Below are 11,126 nucleotides of genomic sequence, written 5' to 3'. Positions count from 1 at the left end.
GTCTTAGTCCAGCGTTTGGGCTAATACGAGGTGATTATTGTTAACTGGACGGAAGCAGCCAGATGGACGCTAGGTTGGGATGTTCCATAACCTTATTCACACGGGGTTTTAAGACACAGCTTCTTTAACCTTTAAGAGTGGAAAGCAAACATAGTACTTAAGTTTTCTGGAGGGAACAAGATCGTGGGGAAGTAATTTTCAGCTTTCTCTCCTCCAAAGCAAAGACGGGAGCCGCCTGGAAACCTTCTGGGTGCCATCTCAGGATTCGCCACTAGGGGGCGGTATCGCACCGCGAGGATCTTTAATTTCCCTACTACCGGGAGGAATTCGGACAGGCCTTGGGTTGAGCAGTTAGCACGCGGGGCCTTATCTCATCCTCTATTTTTCAGTTCAGGGCAATTAAGTCTTCCTCCTCCTCCAAATGACTTTTTCAAGTGGAAACCTGGGGCTCTGTGCTTCTGAGGGGTCCCCTTCCGTGTGCCTTATATTTGGCTCTAAATCTTCCGACTTCCTCAGGCCTGTAGTTCCCTTTTGGCTGCACTGATGGTCCAAGCAAGTGGACGTGTGTACGAGGCTCGGGGTGAAGGTCAGAATCAGCCTGGAGCATCCAGGTGCAAATCGGATGAAGGTTTTGGGAGAGCAGAGGGGAAGGAAGCTGCCAGGCAGGTTCCTCTGGGCGTCCTTGCTGGGAAGGGGGCGTTCCCAGCTGTCCTGGGGAGGCTGGTGGGCTGAAGGAGGGGCCACTGTGAAGGAGCGTGAGGCTGTGAAAAGGTCACTGCTGCATGTCTTGGAGGTCGGGGGCTGAGTCCGATAAAGTTGAGGAGGATTTTTGAACTGGATTTAACTAGATTTGAATGACCATGTATTAAGCTACCTTATTTGCATCATCTCCTGCAATCTTCTTCCAAATGAAGAACCAAGGCTCAGAGAGGTTAGGTAACTATCCGGAGGTCACACAGCCAGTAAATATGAGAGGTTTGAACTCACATTCTCAGCAGCGTTGCACAGAGGCTGGGGGGACCCCTCAGTACCAATGGGCACTCTCTCCAACTATGTGACTGCTGGGGATCGGTGCCAGAGGCAGCCAGGAAACAAGTTTAAGCCCAGGTCACAGCTGAATTCCTGAGGCCCTATTATGAATCCACGTCATTCCTGATCCTTTCAATTCCGTTCTCTCTCCGCACTTAGATCCACTCTGCCCACTACCCCACCAAGACCTACTCACTCTGCCCATGTCAGCGCTTCTCCCTCCTGAAGCAGCTCTTGTACCAAGTGCCTACTGTGCGCCTGGCACCGCTCTGGCTTCTGGGGCACAGTCTCTGTCCTCAGGCCGCCCACGTTCCCATGAGGCATTTCTCTGGGGTCTGTGCTTTCTAGAGTTTACTCTCCATTCTGTATTAATTATCTACATAACACACAATCCCAGAATGCAGCAGATGACACGATAGATTTTTATCATCTCATACTTCCTGAGGTTTGGGATCCTGGTGTGGCTCAGTTGGGTTCTTCTCTCAGGGTCTCTCACAGGCCGTCATTAAGGTGTTGACTCCTCTCGAGGGCCCTGGGGAAGGAGCCCTTCCACACCCCTTCACGTGGTCCTTGGCAGGGTTCAGCGCCTCAGGGCTGTTGGCTGGAGGCCTCCCTCAGTTCCCTGCTAGACGGGCCCCCCGCAGATCAGCTCAAGGTGTCAGCTGGCCACCTCAGATGGGAGACAGCACCAAAAATTAACACCAGAGTCTTTTTGTAACCGGATATTGACGTGACATCCCATCACTTTGCTGTCTTATGCTCTTCAGAATCAAGTCATTAGGTGCAGCCCACACTTCATGGAAAGGCTCATCCAGTGAGCACTGGATGAGGGTGTGGCTACCAGAAGCGGGGGGTGGGGTGGGGGGGCCACTGGGGTCATCTTAGAGCTGCCCACCAGTTTGCCCTCTGGTCCTCAAAGATTCACATCCCTTTCACATGAAAAATACACTCAACTCCTCCCAAGACCCCCAAAGTCCCATTCCATTTTTACATCAGCTCAAAGTCCAGAATCTCAGCATCTGAATCAGATCTGGGTGTGAACAAGGCCCCAGGGTGTGGTTCAAGTACATTTCCTCTCAATATGTAGATCTGTGAAACTAAAGAGACACATGTCCTGTCCCTTGTGCACTGCAGTTGGGATGGGCACAGGACAACCGCTGTAGATATTCCTGCTCAAAAAAAGGGGGGAAATGGGGGCATGAAGGAGGCACTGGTCCACAGCAGTTCTGAAATTCAGTTGGATAAATGGCGACCGTTTCTGGAATAGTTTCCACATCTCTCTGGCTCCTGAATCTGAGCCATCCTTCCTTTATTCATGAAAGGTAAAACGTGTTTACAGCTAACTGGTCTCCTCAATCTATTTCCTGCTGGTCTAACTCCTCCTTTCTTTATGTGCCTTCAGTCCAAGCCGGCAGTGCTTCTACTGGTGTGATTGGGGGAGGGACACACACACACAGAGGGTTTCAGCTGTTACAGTGATTTTTTTCTTTCTTAAGCTGGGTAATAGGTATACAGGTCATCATCACTCTTTAAACCTTTTGGTATGTCTTCAATATTTCATAATAAATGCTATAAAAAGAAAGTATTTTTTTAAAAGAAAACTCAGGGTGTTGGTGCATGAATAGAAAGACTGATTCACAGAACAAAAGTCCAGAAATAACCCAAGTACATAGGGAAATTTAGTCTATGATAAAGATGACATTTCAAATGCTGGAAAAGTGATTGGCCTTTTAACAAATGATGCTGAGAAAATTAAATAACCATTCCTCACCTCAGACACAACAATAAACTTCAAAAGAATTAGAAATATAAACGAGAAAAATGAAATCATACAAATTCTAGAAGGTAACATGAGTGAACTCCTCTATGGGGAAAAGTTTTTTCATCATGAATCAAAATCCAGATGTCATGAAAGAAAAGGTGAGTAAAATAGAACACATAAAAATTACAAAAGAACCTCTGCATACCAAAATGTGCCACAAGCATTGTTTAAAACACACACGCACGATCTGCCAGAAAATACTTGCAATATAGATCAGAAACAGAAATCAGGGACAATTTCAGGAACACATAAAGAATTCTTAAAGATTGAGCAAAGACAGGTGAAGATGGCCACGTTGGCAGTACTCTGGTTTTTCATTCTCTCTGAATTCCTCCATAAGAATAGCCAGAGCAACTAGACTGAGAAGCAGAAAGCTGCGGATAACATTTGTAATAAAACTGGGTCACAAGATATTCTTAAGAACTTCAAAATACAAGCACATGGGAGCAGACCATTATCAGTACGTGAAGACTTGTGTGTTTTTGTGTCTGTGCAAGAAAAAGCAGAAGAAGTAATGGGGCTTCTGATGGACCCAGGAAGAGGAAAACCCCAGAATAGCCATGAGGTTTTCACGATAAAGCACAGAAGCATGATTGGAGCGTGGAGGCAAGGGCATTGCCAACCTCAGCAGCCAATGACTGCAGTGGTCCCTGGTGAAGGGGGGTGGAGCCGCCTAGCCCCAGTTGACTCTTAAAATGGACCCCCCAGTGCTTTCATCCAGGACACACTGCACCCGGGATAAACTGCTGGGAGTGGAATAAACAGTTTTCAGAAAAGGGGCAACTGAGAAACGGGAAAGAGAGGGTCTGCATACAACTGAAGAAGAGGAACATAGCCAGGGAATTTCAGAAACCAAGCTGCTGTATTTAAAAAATGTTTTACATGAGTAAAGGCAGAGAGCTCCGTGGATTAGAGAAGCTAGTGTGAGCCACGATTCCTTCTAACTGGTCATGAAAACTTTGCCACACGAAAAAGAACAATAGAAAAGAATTGAGGGAAAATCCTGGACAAATTGGATAGGAAAAATTGAGGGAAAAAGACCAGAGCTCCTTAGAAAAAATGGGCAAAGATATGAACTGCCCAAAAAAAAAAAAGAAAAATGTGCAAATCGACACATAAGAAAAATGCTCAACTTTATGCATAATAAAAACTGGAACACTGAGTACTGTTTTCCACATGTGAGGTTGGCAAAATTTCCAAAGCTTGACAACACACCTTGTTGCTGGCTGTGGAGAAACTGGTGCTCCCATACACAGCCATGGAGAGACCATCAAGGGGTAACTCCGTGGAGGGGAATTCAACACAATATAGCCAAACTACATACACACTTACAGTACTGTGTTGAATAGCTTCTCCCCAAATTTCTGTGCACCCAGAACCTGTGAATGTGACCTCATTTGGAAATAGGGTCTTCGCAGATGTAGTCGTTGAGATGAGATCATCCTGGAGCAGGGTGGGCCTTAAACCAAATATGACTTCCTTATGAGAAGAGAAGAGACACAGACACAGGAAGAAGGTTATGTGATGATTGGAGTGATGGGTCCATAAGTCAAGGAATGCCAGGGGCTGCCAGCAACACCAGAGGCTAGAAGAGGCAATGAAGGATTTTTCCCTAGAGCCTTCCTAGAGAGCATGGCCCTACCAACACCTTGATTTTGGAACTCTAGCCTCCAGAACTGTAAAAGAATAGATTACTGTGGTTTAAAACCACATTTTTTTTTTTGGCCACACTGCGCGGCTTGTGGGATCCCCAACCAGGGATTGAACCCGAGCCCTCGGCAGTGAAAGCTCGGCATCCTAACCGCCCGGGAATTCCCTAAAACCACACATTTTGTAGTGTTAGGCAATATTAATACTAGCATGTATTAGGCAGCCCGAGGCAATGAATACATGTACCCTTTGGCCAAATAATGCCTCTTCTAAGAATTTATCATGAAGACACACCTCCAATGATACAACAAATAATACATGAACCATCTTATTCATTAAGGCATTGTTTGTAATTGAAAACCATCTAAATGCTGAGACGCAGAAGACTGGTTGGCTAAACCATGGCACATACTCTCAATGGAACGCTTTTTAGAGGTATATAGCTCTAAAAAGGAATGAAGAATATCTTCATTGACTCCAAAGATGGCACCATCAATTCCATTAGTCCCAGTATGAATGTGCAGCTAACTGCATCCAGAACCTGGGCTGACCCTGAATCTTCCTTTGCCCAGTAGAACACAGAAGTGAATTCTGCCAGTTCTTTAAGAGGACTAGTCTTCAAGAAGACTGGCAACTTCCACCTCTTCTCTCTTGGATATCACATAAAAGATTGGGGGCAGACATGGAATATGGTTGGTGCATCCAACAAGGTCATGATCAAGGGCACTGAAATCATGGTTTCTTTGGCAAGTCTCATCTCTAGGGAAGGCAAGGAGGTCCTCAACTCTTCTGGCCAGGGTAAGGGAAATGGTGAGGGTCTTTTAAAAATGTCCAAGTCCTTCATTCCCTCTCTCTAGCACCCAGAATGACCTTCCTGCCAGAAAGGTATCCACAGGTAGAGAAAGGCCTGGAGGGAGGAGTCTGGTCCCTCTAAGAGCTGACATTTTCATTATGGGGTCTTAAAATAGTGTTTTAGAGGACACTTCAGCCTTTGAAGGCTTTGGATGTGTTACTCTTCTGAGCTGATCATTGCTGGGTCCTAACAAGATGGTTTCTCTGAACTGCTCACCTGGGACCTAGGTCTTCTGTTGCCACCATCAGCCAAGGTTGTGCCCTGGAGGCTCTGAAGGGCCCCACTGCTCACAGCCCTCCAACCTGTGAAGCTTGGATGATGACATTTCGTTTTCCTTCCCAGGAGGCACTGGAAATTTTCCACATGGTTTGACCTCTTTGAAGGGTTCAACCATTGCTGACATCATCTGGGGCAGATAGCAAACCGTTGCCCCATTTGCCCAGAGGAAGAGGAAAGTGTGTTTTTAAGAAACACACTAATTTCCTTTTAGAGCTACTGGGTCTGCGTTAGCTGGTGAGTGTTGAAATCCTCAGAAGAGTTTTGTGGGAAATGACTTTCCTGATATTCAATAGCACATCCTGTGGCCCCCAGGCCAGGGCCAGCTTACACGAACTGTTAATGTGCTTCCTAATTGAGGGGACAAACCAGGGTGAAGTTTCTGAATTTCAGGGTGACTGATAACAGCTCTGGCAAAACAGAGAGCCTTCAATAGAATATGATACTGGTATTAAATATGGGCTTGGAGAAAAACAAAAAGTTATTCACAGAAAGTGGGCGGGCCAAAGAGGCATTATGCATATGATTATGGGGCTACAATTTTGCTGTTTGGTTAAATACTTATCCAGTTACAGAATTTAAATGTAAGTGTTCCTGCCCCAGAGCCCTAATCACCCAAAGGGATGTCAGTAGCTGGTTGTGTAATAAAGAGTCTGGTTGGTCTTTATCTTTGGTTCCTGGGAGGTAACCTCTAAACCTTTGGAATTTCCTGAGTGATGGGAAGGTCTTTGTTATTCATGGTGGGCCTTTTAGACCCCACCTGGTAGTTGATGCCAATGAGGTGACTCGTGGGGGACCCCTAGATATTTTATGTTTATGAGATGACTCAGGATTCGGGCTGGCCATGCCAGAAAGAACGATGATGTGATTAGCAAGTTGGAGCTTTTTTTTTTTTTTTTTTTTTTTTTTTTTTAATTTTTATTTATTTAATTTATTTATTTTTGGCTGTGTTGGGTCTTTGTTGCTGCACACGGGCTTTCTCTAGTTGTGGCGAGCGGGGGCTACTCTTCATTGTGGTGCGCGGGCTTCTCATTGTGGCGGCTTCTCTTGTTGCGGAGCACAGGCTCTAGGCACGCGGGCTTCAGTAATTGTGGCACACGGCTCAGTAGTTGTGGCTCGTGGGCTCTAGAGGTCAGGCTCAGTAGTTGTGGCGCACGGGCTTAAGTTGCTCCGCGGCATGTGGGATCTTCCCAGACCAGGGCTCAAACCCATGTCCCCTGCATTGGCAGGCGGATTCTTAACCACTGTGCTACCAGAGAAGCCCAAGCAAGTTGGAGCTTTGATCCTCAAGCTGTCAGCCCAAATCCGGGGGGAACAGGCAGGGGCTGGATGTGGAGTTCAGTCATGCAGGTGGTGATTCAATCAATCATTCCTCCGTAATGAAACTCCAATAATAAATTCTGGATATGGAAGCTTGGGTGAGCTTCCTGGGCTGGGAAAACTCTGTGCGGATCGTCACACATCAGTGACGGGAGGGTACCGCGTCCTTGAGGATATAGAAGCTTCACGTTTGGAACGCTCCCACGCCTAGACCTGCCCCATGGGTCTCTTCCTTTGGCTGGTTCTGATTTATTTCCTTTTGCTATAATAAAACTGTCATTGTAAGTGTCGTGTTTTCCTGAGTTCTGTGAGTCATTCTAGCGGATTATCAATCCTGTGGGTGTCCATAGGGACCCCCAAATTTGTAACCAGCTGGTCTGAGTGAGGGTGGCTCTCGGGACTCCTAAACTTGCAGCTGGGGTCTGAATCTTCGCTTGGAGTTTGGCAGAACCTGGGTGGTGGTGATGAAGACCCAGGGGTTGGAAAAGGCGTGATACCGAGACTGGGTGACCACGTGGGTGAGGAGGGGCGGGGCCTGCAGATGGTGGAGGCGGGGCCTGCAGAGGGCGGGATGGCCTGGGACAAGCTCAGACAATTTTTCTCCGGGTTCCGCAACACACAGGGCAGAGAAGGCTTTGGAGGGAGAGACCTGTGCTGCGGGCAGGGGGCTGTGCAGCTGCTCAGAAGCCTTGCCCCCGCCACTGCAGTGGCCCCAGGTGACCTCACGGGTCTGTGCTGGTGGAAAGGATGGTCTGGGTCCAGTAGACCCACCAGGGCAGGGGTAGCGTTTTCCCAGGGCCACAGTGCCCAGACCCAAGACAGAGATCGATGCCGGTCACGGCGGACAGCTGAGCTCTGTAGGTAAACAGACAGAAGCCCCCGACCGCCTCCACCTGCTTTGCATTCAGGCGGCTGCCCTGCCAGCGCTGGGAGGTCTGGTCACTTTATTTTCAAGTCGAGTCAGGAAGTATCCATAAGCTGCCTGCTCGGTGCTGACAAGGACTAAGTGGCAAAGGAGTCACCTCCTGCCCCGTGGGCTCTGAGCAGGTAGATGACACAGATTCCTGTACTGGGGCTGCTGGGAAAGAACAAAGTCAGGGTGCGCTTAGAAAAGCTAAGTCCACGGGGAGAATTGATGAAAGAAGTGGGAAATCTATAGGACCTCAAAGGAGCCTTAGTGTCTGTCCTGTCGCAAAGCCTGGCAGGTGGGCACAAGACGGGGGGCGCAGGGGAAACCGCCAACAGAGACAGCCCTGGGGAGGTCTGGCCGGCAGGGGGCGGGCGTGAGACCCCCCGCGCGAGAAGCCTGGACTGCGGGCTGATTGGGGCTGCCTCGAGCGTGGTTCACGTTGGTCAGGCTGTCACACAGGCTGGGCCCTGGGCCCCTCATCCATCATCAGACTCGGTACACGGTGCGTCCCGTTTCCTCCATCTGAAGATGAGTCTAGTGAAGCCCCGATGGGTTGTAAAGCCTCTTCCAGGGTCACACAGCTTGTCCTCAGTAGAGCTGGTGTTTTATTATATTTCTTTTACTATGGTAAAATATTAGAAAAGAATTTATTTAAATAATATACAATCTGCTATTTTATTTTTTTAATAAATTTATTTATTTATTTAGTTTTGGCTGCGTTGGGTCTTCATTGCTGTGAGCGGGCTTTCTCTAGTTGGGGCGAGCAGGGGCTACTCTTCGTTGCAGTGTGCGGGCTTCTCATTGCGTGGCTTCTTTTGTTGCAGAGCTCGGGCTCTAGGCGTGCAGGCTTCAGTAGTGGCAGCACGTGGGCTCAGTAGTTATGGCGCACGGACTTAGTTGCTCCACAGAACGCCGGATCTTCCTGGACCAGGGATGGAAACTGTGTCACCTGCATTGGCAGGCGGATTCTTAACCACTGCGCCCGGGGAAGTCCCCAATTTGCTATCTTAAAGTGTATAATCTATTAAGTACATGCACAGTGTTGTGTAATCATAATCACTATTTCCACAATTTTTTCATCACCGCAAATAGAAACTCTGCACCCCTTAAACAATAACTCCCCACCCCCTCTCCCCCATGCCCTGGTAACCTCTAATCTACTTTCTGTAGAAAGAGAGAGGCCTGGAGGCATTGCCCTGCCTTGAACATGTCAACTCCACTTGCCCTCACCCCGCGGGTCCCTCCTCCTGGGGAGGGGGGGGAGAGTGAGGGAGGGACGTGGGTCTAAGCCCCCTCCTCAATGCTTTCCCAAGAAGCTCCCATGCTCTGGGTCAAGATACAAGGAAGGAATTCATTTTCTCAGATACATTTTATAATCATACTTTGTACCTTACTGTGTCAGTTAGGACTTTTCGTGCCAGAAATCCACTGTCTCAACCGACAAGGAACTGATGGGCGCAAGGAACGGAGAAGCCCGGAGTCGGGGCGTTTCAGGCAGGCTTTCTGAGTGGGGTCTCATGTTGCCACCTGAACCTAGTTTCTCCCGTCCCACCGTGACTCAGTTTCCTCTGAGTTGGCACACTGGCAGGCAGGCCCAGCCTCATCTTCTCAGGTTCAAGGGCAGCAGGAGAGCGTCCCACCGGCTCTGGCATCCAGTAGGCCAGTCAGCTCGAAGATGTTGTGAGGCTTTGATTGGCTTGGACCCAGGTCACGTGATCGACCCCAACCAGAGCCCGTGGACTCGAGGCAGGCCGCGTGGGCGTGCTTTCCAGGCTGAAATCTGGAAAGAGCCACCGGCAGTGGGGTGAGTGGATGCCAGGGGTCCGAACCAACAGAAAATGACCCGCAGTCACTGAGCCCAACCTCAGGGCTGCTGAGTGGCTCATTGAGTTAGTCCCTGTAAAGCACTTAGAAAGGCGCGCTTGCCTGGCACACGGGCACGTCCTAGGTAAATGTTAACTAGTAGTACTATTTGCCAAGCACCATTCTCAGCTCCTAACTTGCTCCCTTCATCATTTCATCCTTACAACAGCCTCAGGAAGTGGGTCTTATTTTCTCCAGTTTACAAAGACACCAAAGCTCGGAAAGGTTATGTAGCATGGCTCAGCTCACACAGCCAGTGAGAGATGGAGCCAAGATTTGAACCCTGGAAGTCCCATTCCAGAGCTTGCGTGCTTGTAGAGGGATTCAAGAGGGAAGCCCGTTCCTTGTATGGGGGCCAAAAGGCAATGGCAATAGGATAAATAGCAGTGTATTTAAACATCCCATAATAGTGCGGATCAGGTTCTCTCAGGAGCCAATTTTCACCCTGGTTTTAATTTGTAAACCCTTTAAAACTACATTAATGCTTTTAAGATATAATACTGAAACACATGAGAATTGGCAATACCTCCCTATCACTATAGCAGCCAGAAAGAGTTAATGTAGCTTCTAAAGCCTTGTAACTTACAGCGAGGAATTACACTCCCAGAAAGTATAATTCAATGAGTAATGGGAATCCGGATTAATTCCCAAATAAACCTGTTATCATAAGAATTTATGAACAGAGGAATAAAAGACATTAGCAGAATCTCCAGAGGCAGATATTAGACATGAAAATCAAACTTTGCAGTGGTTTAAATGTTATTTATCACATCTTTCTCTCTTTTGTGGTCCAGCGCCTGGAGCTCCAGGCCTGTGATCATATTGTTTTCAGTGGAAAGGATCACAAATGGCTGCTTTCACATGGAGGTAAAAGGACAGGGAAAGATAAATGGGATAGAGATGATTCACAGATGTGAACACACAACACAGGAGGTAATAGTCTATCCAGCTCAAGTTCAGTGCTTAAAACTTTGTCTGGAAGCTTAACATCAGGACTTTTCCATTAAAACAACCCAGAGGATGTTGGCAAATCAAGCCAAGTATTCCTCTCTACTCTTTTTTCTGTGTATAGCCCAGGACCAGTGGGGCTTATCAGTGTGTGAATCGGGGCAATGAGGTACCAGCTTTGTCCGTCTCCTTAGTGGTCCTGCTCAACTTCTAGAAGTCTCTTTGGAAGTGAGAGCTGCCCCCCCATCCAAACAGAAGCCAAAGCAACTGGCCTGTGGGCTGCTAAGCTGGGATCAGTGTGTGCCCTGTCACCTTTGCATGGCATTTTTGAGAGGTCCCAAAGGCACCTGGTCATTCATCCCAACACATCTGCAATCCTGGGGGGCTGTCCCTTCAAAGCTAGTCCACTGGTAAATGATGTGCAGAGGCTCCACCTTCCTCCTGCTCAGCCAGCT

This window comes from Balaenoptera ricei, chromosome 7, assembly GCF_028023285.1.
Source record: "Balaenoptera ricei isolate mBalRic1 chromosome 7, mBalRic1.hap2, whole genome shotgun sequence".
Classification (NCBI taxonomy): domain Eukaryota; kingdom Metazoa; phylum Chordata; class Mammalia; order Artiodactyla; family Balaenopteridae; genus Balaenoptera; species Balaenoptera ricei.
Note: the sequence above shows the minus strand (reverse complement) of the source record.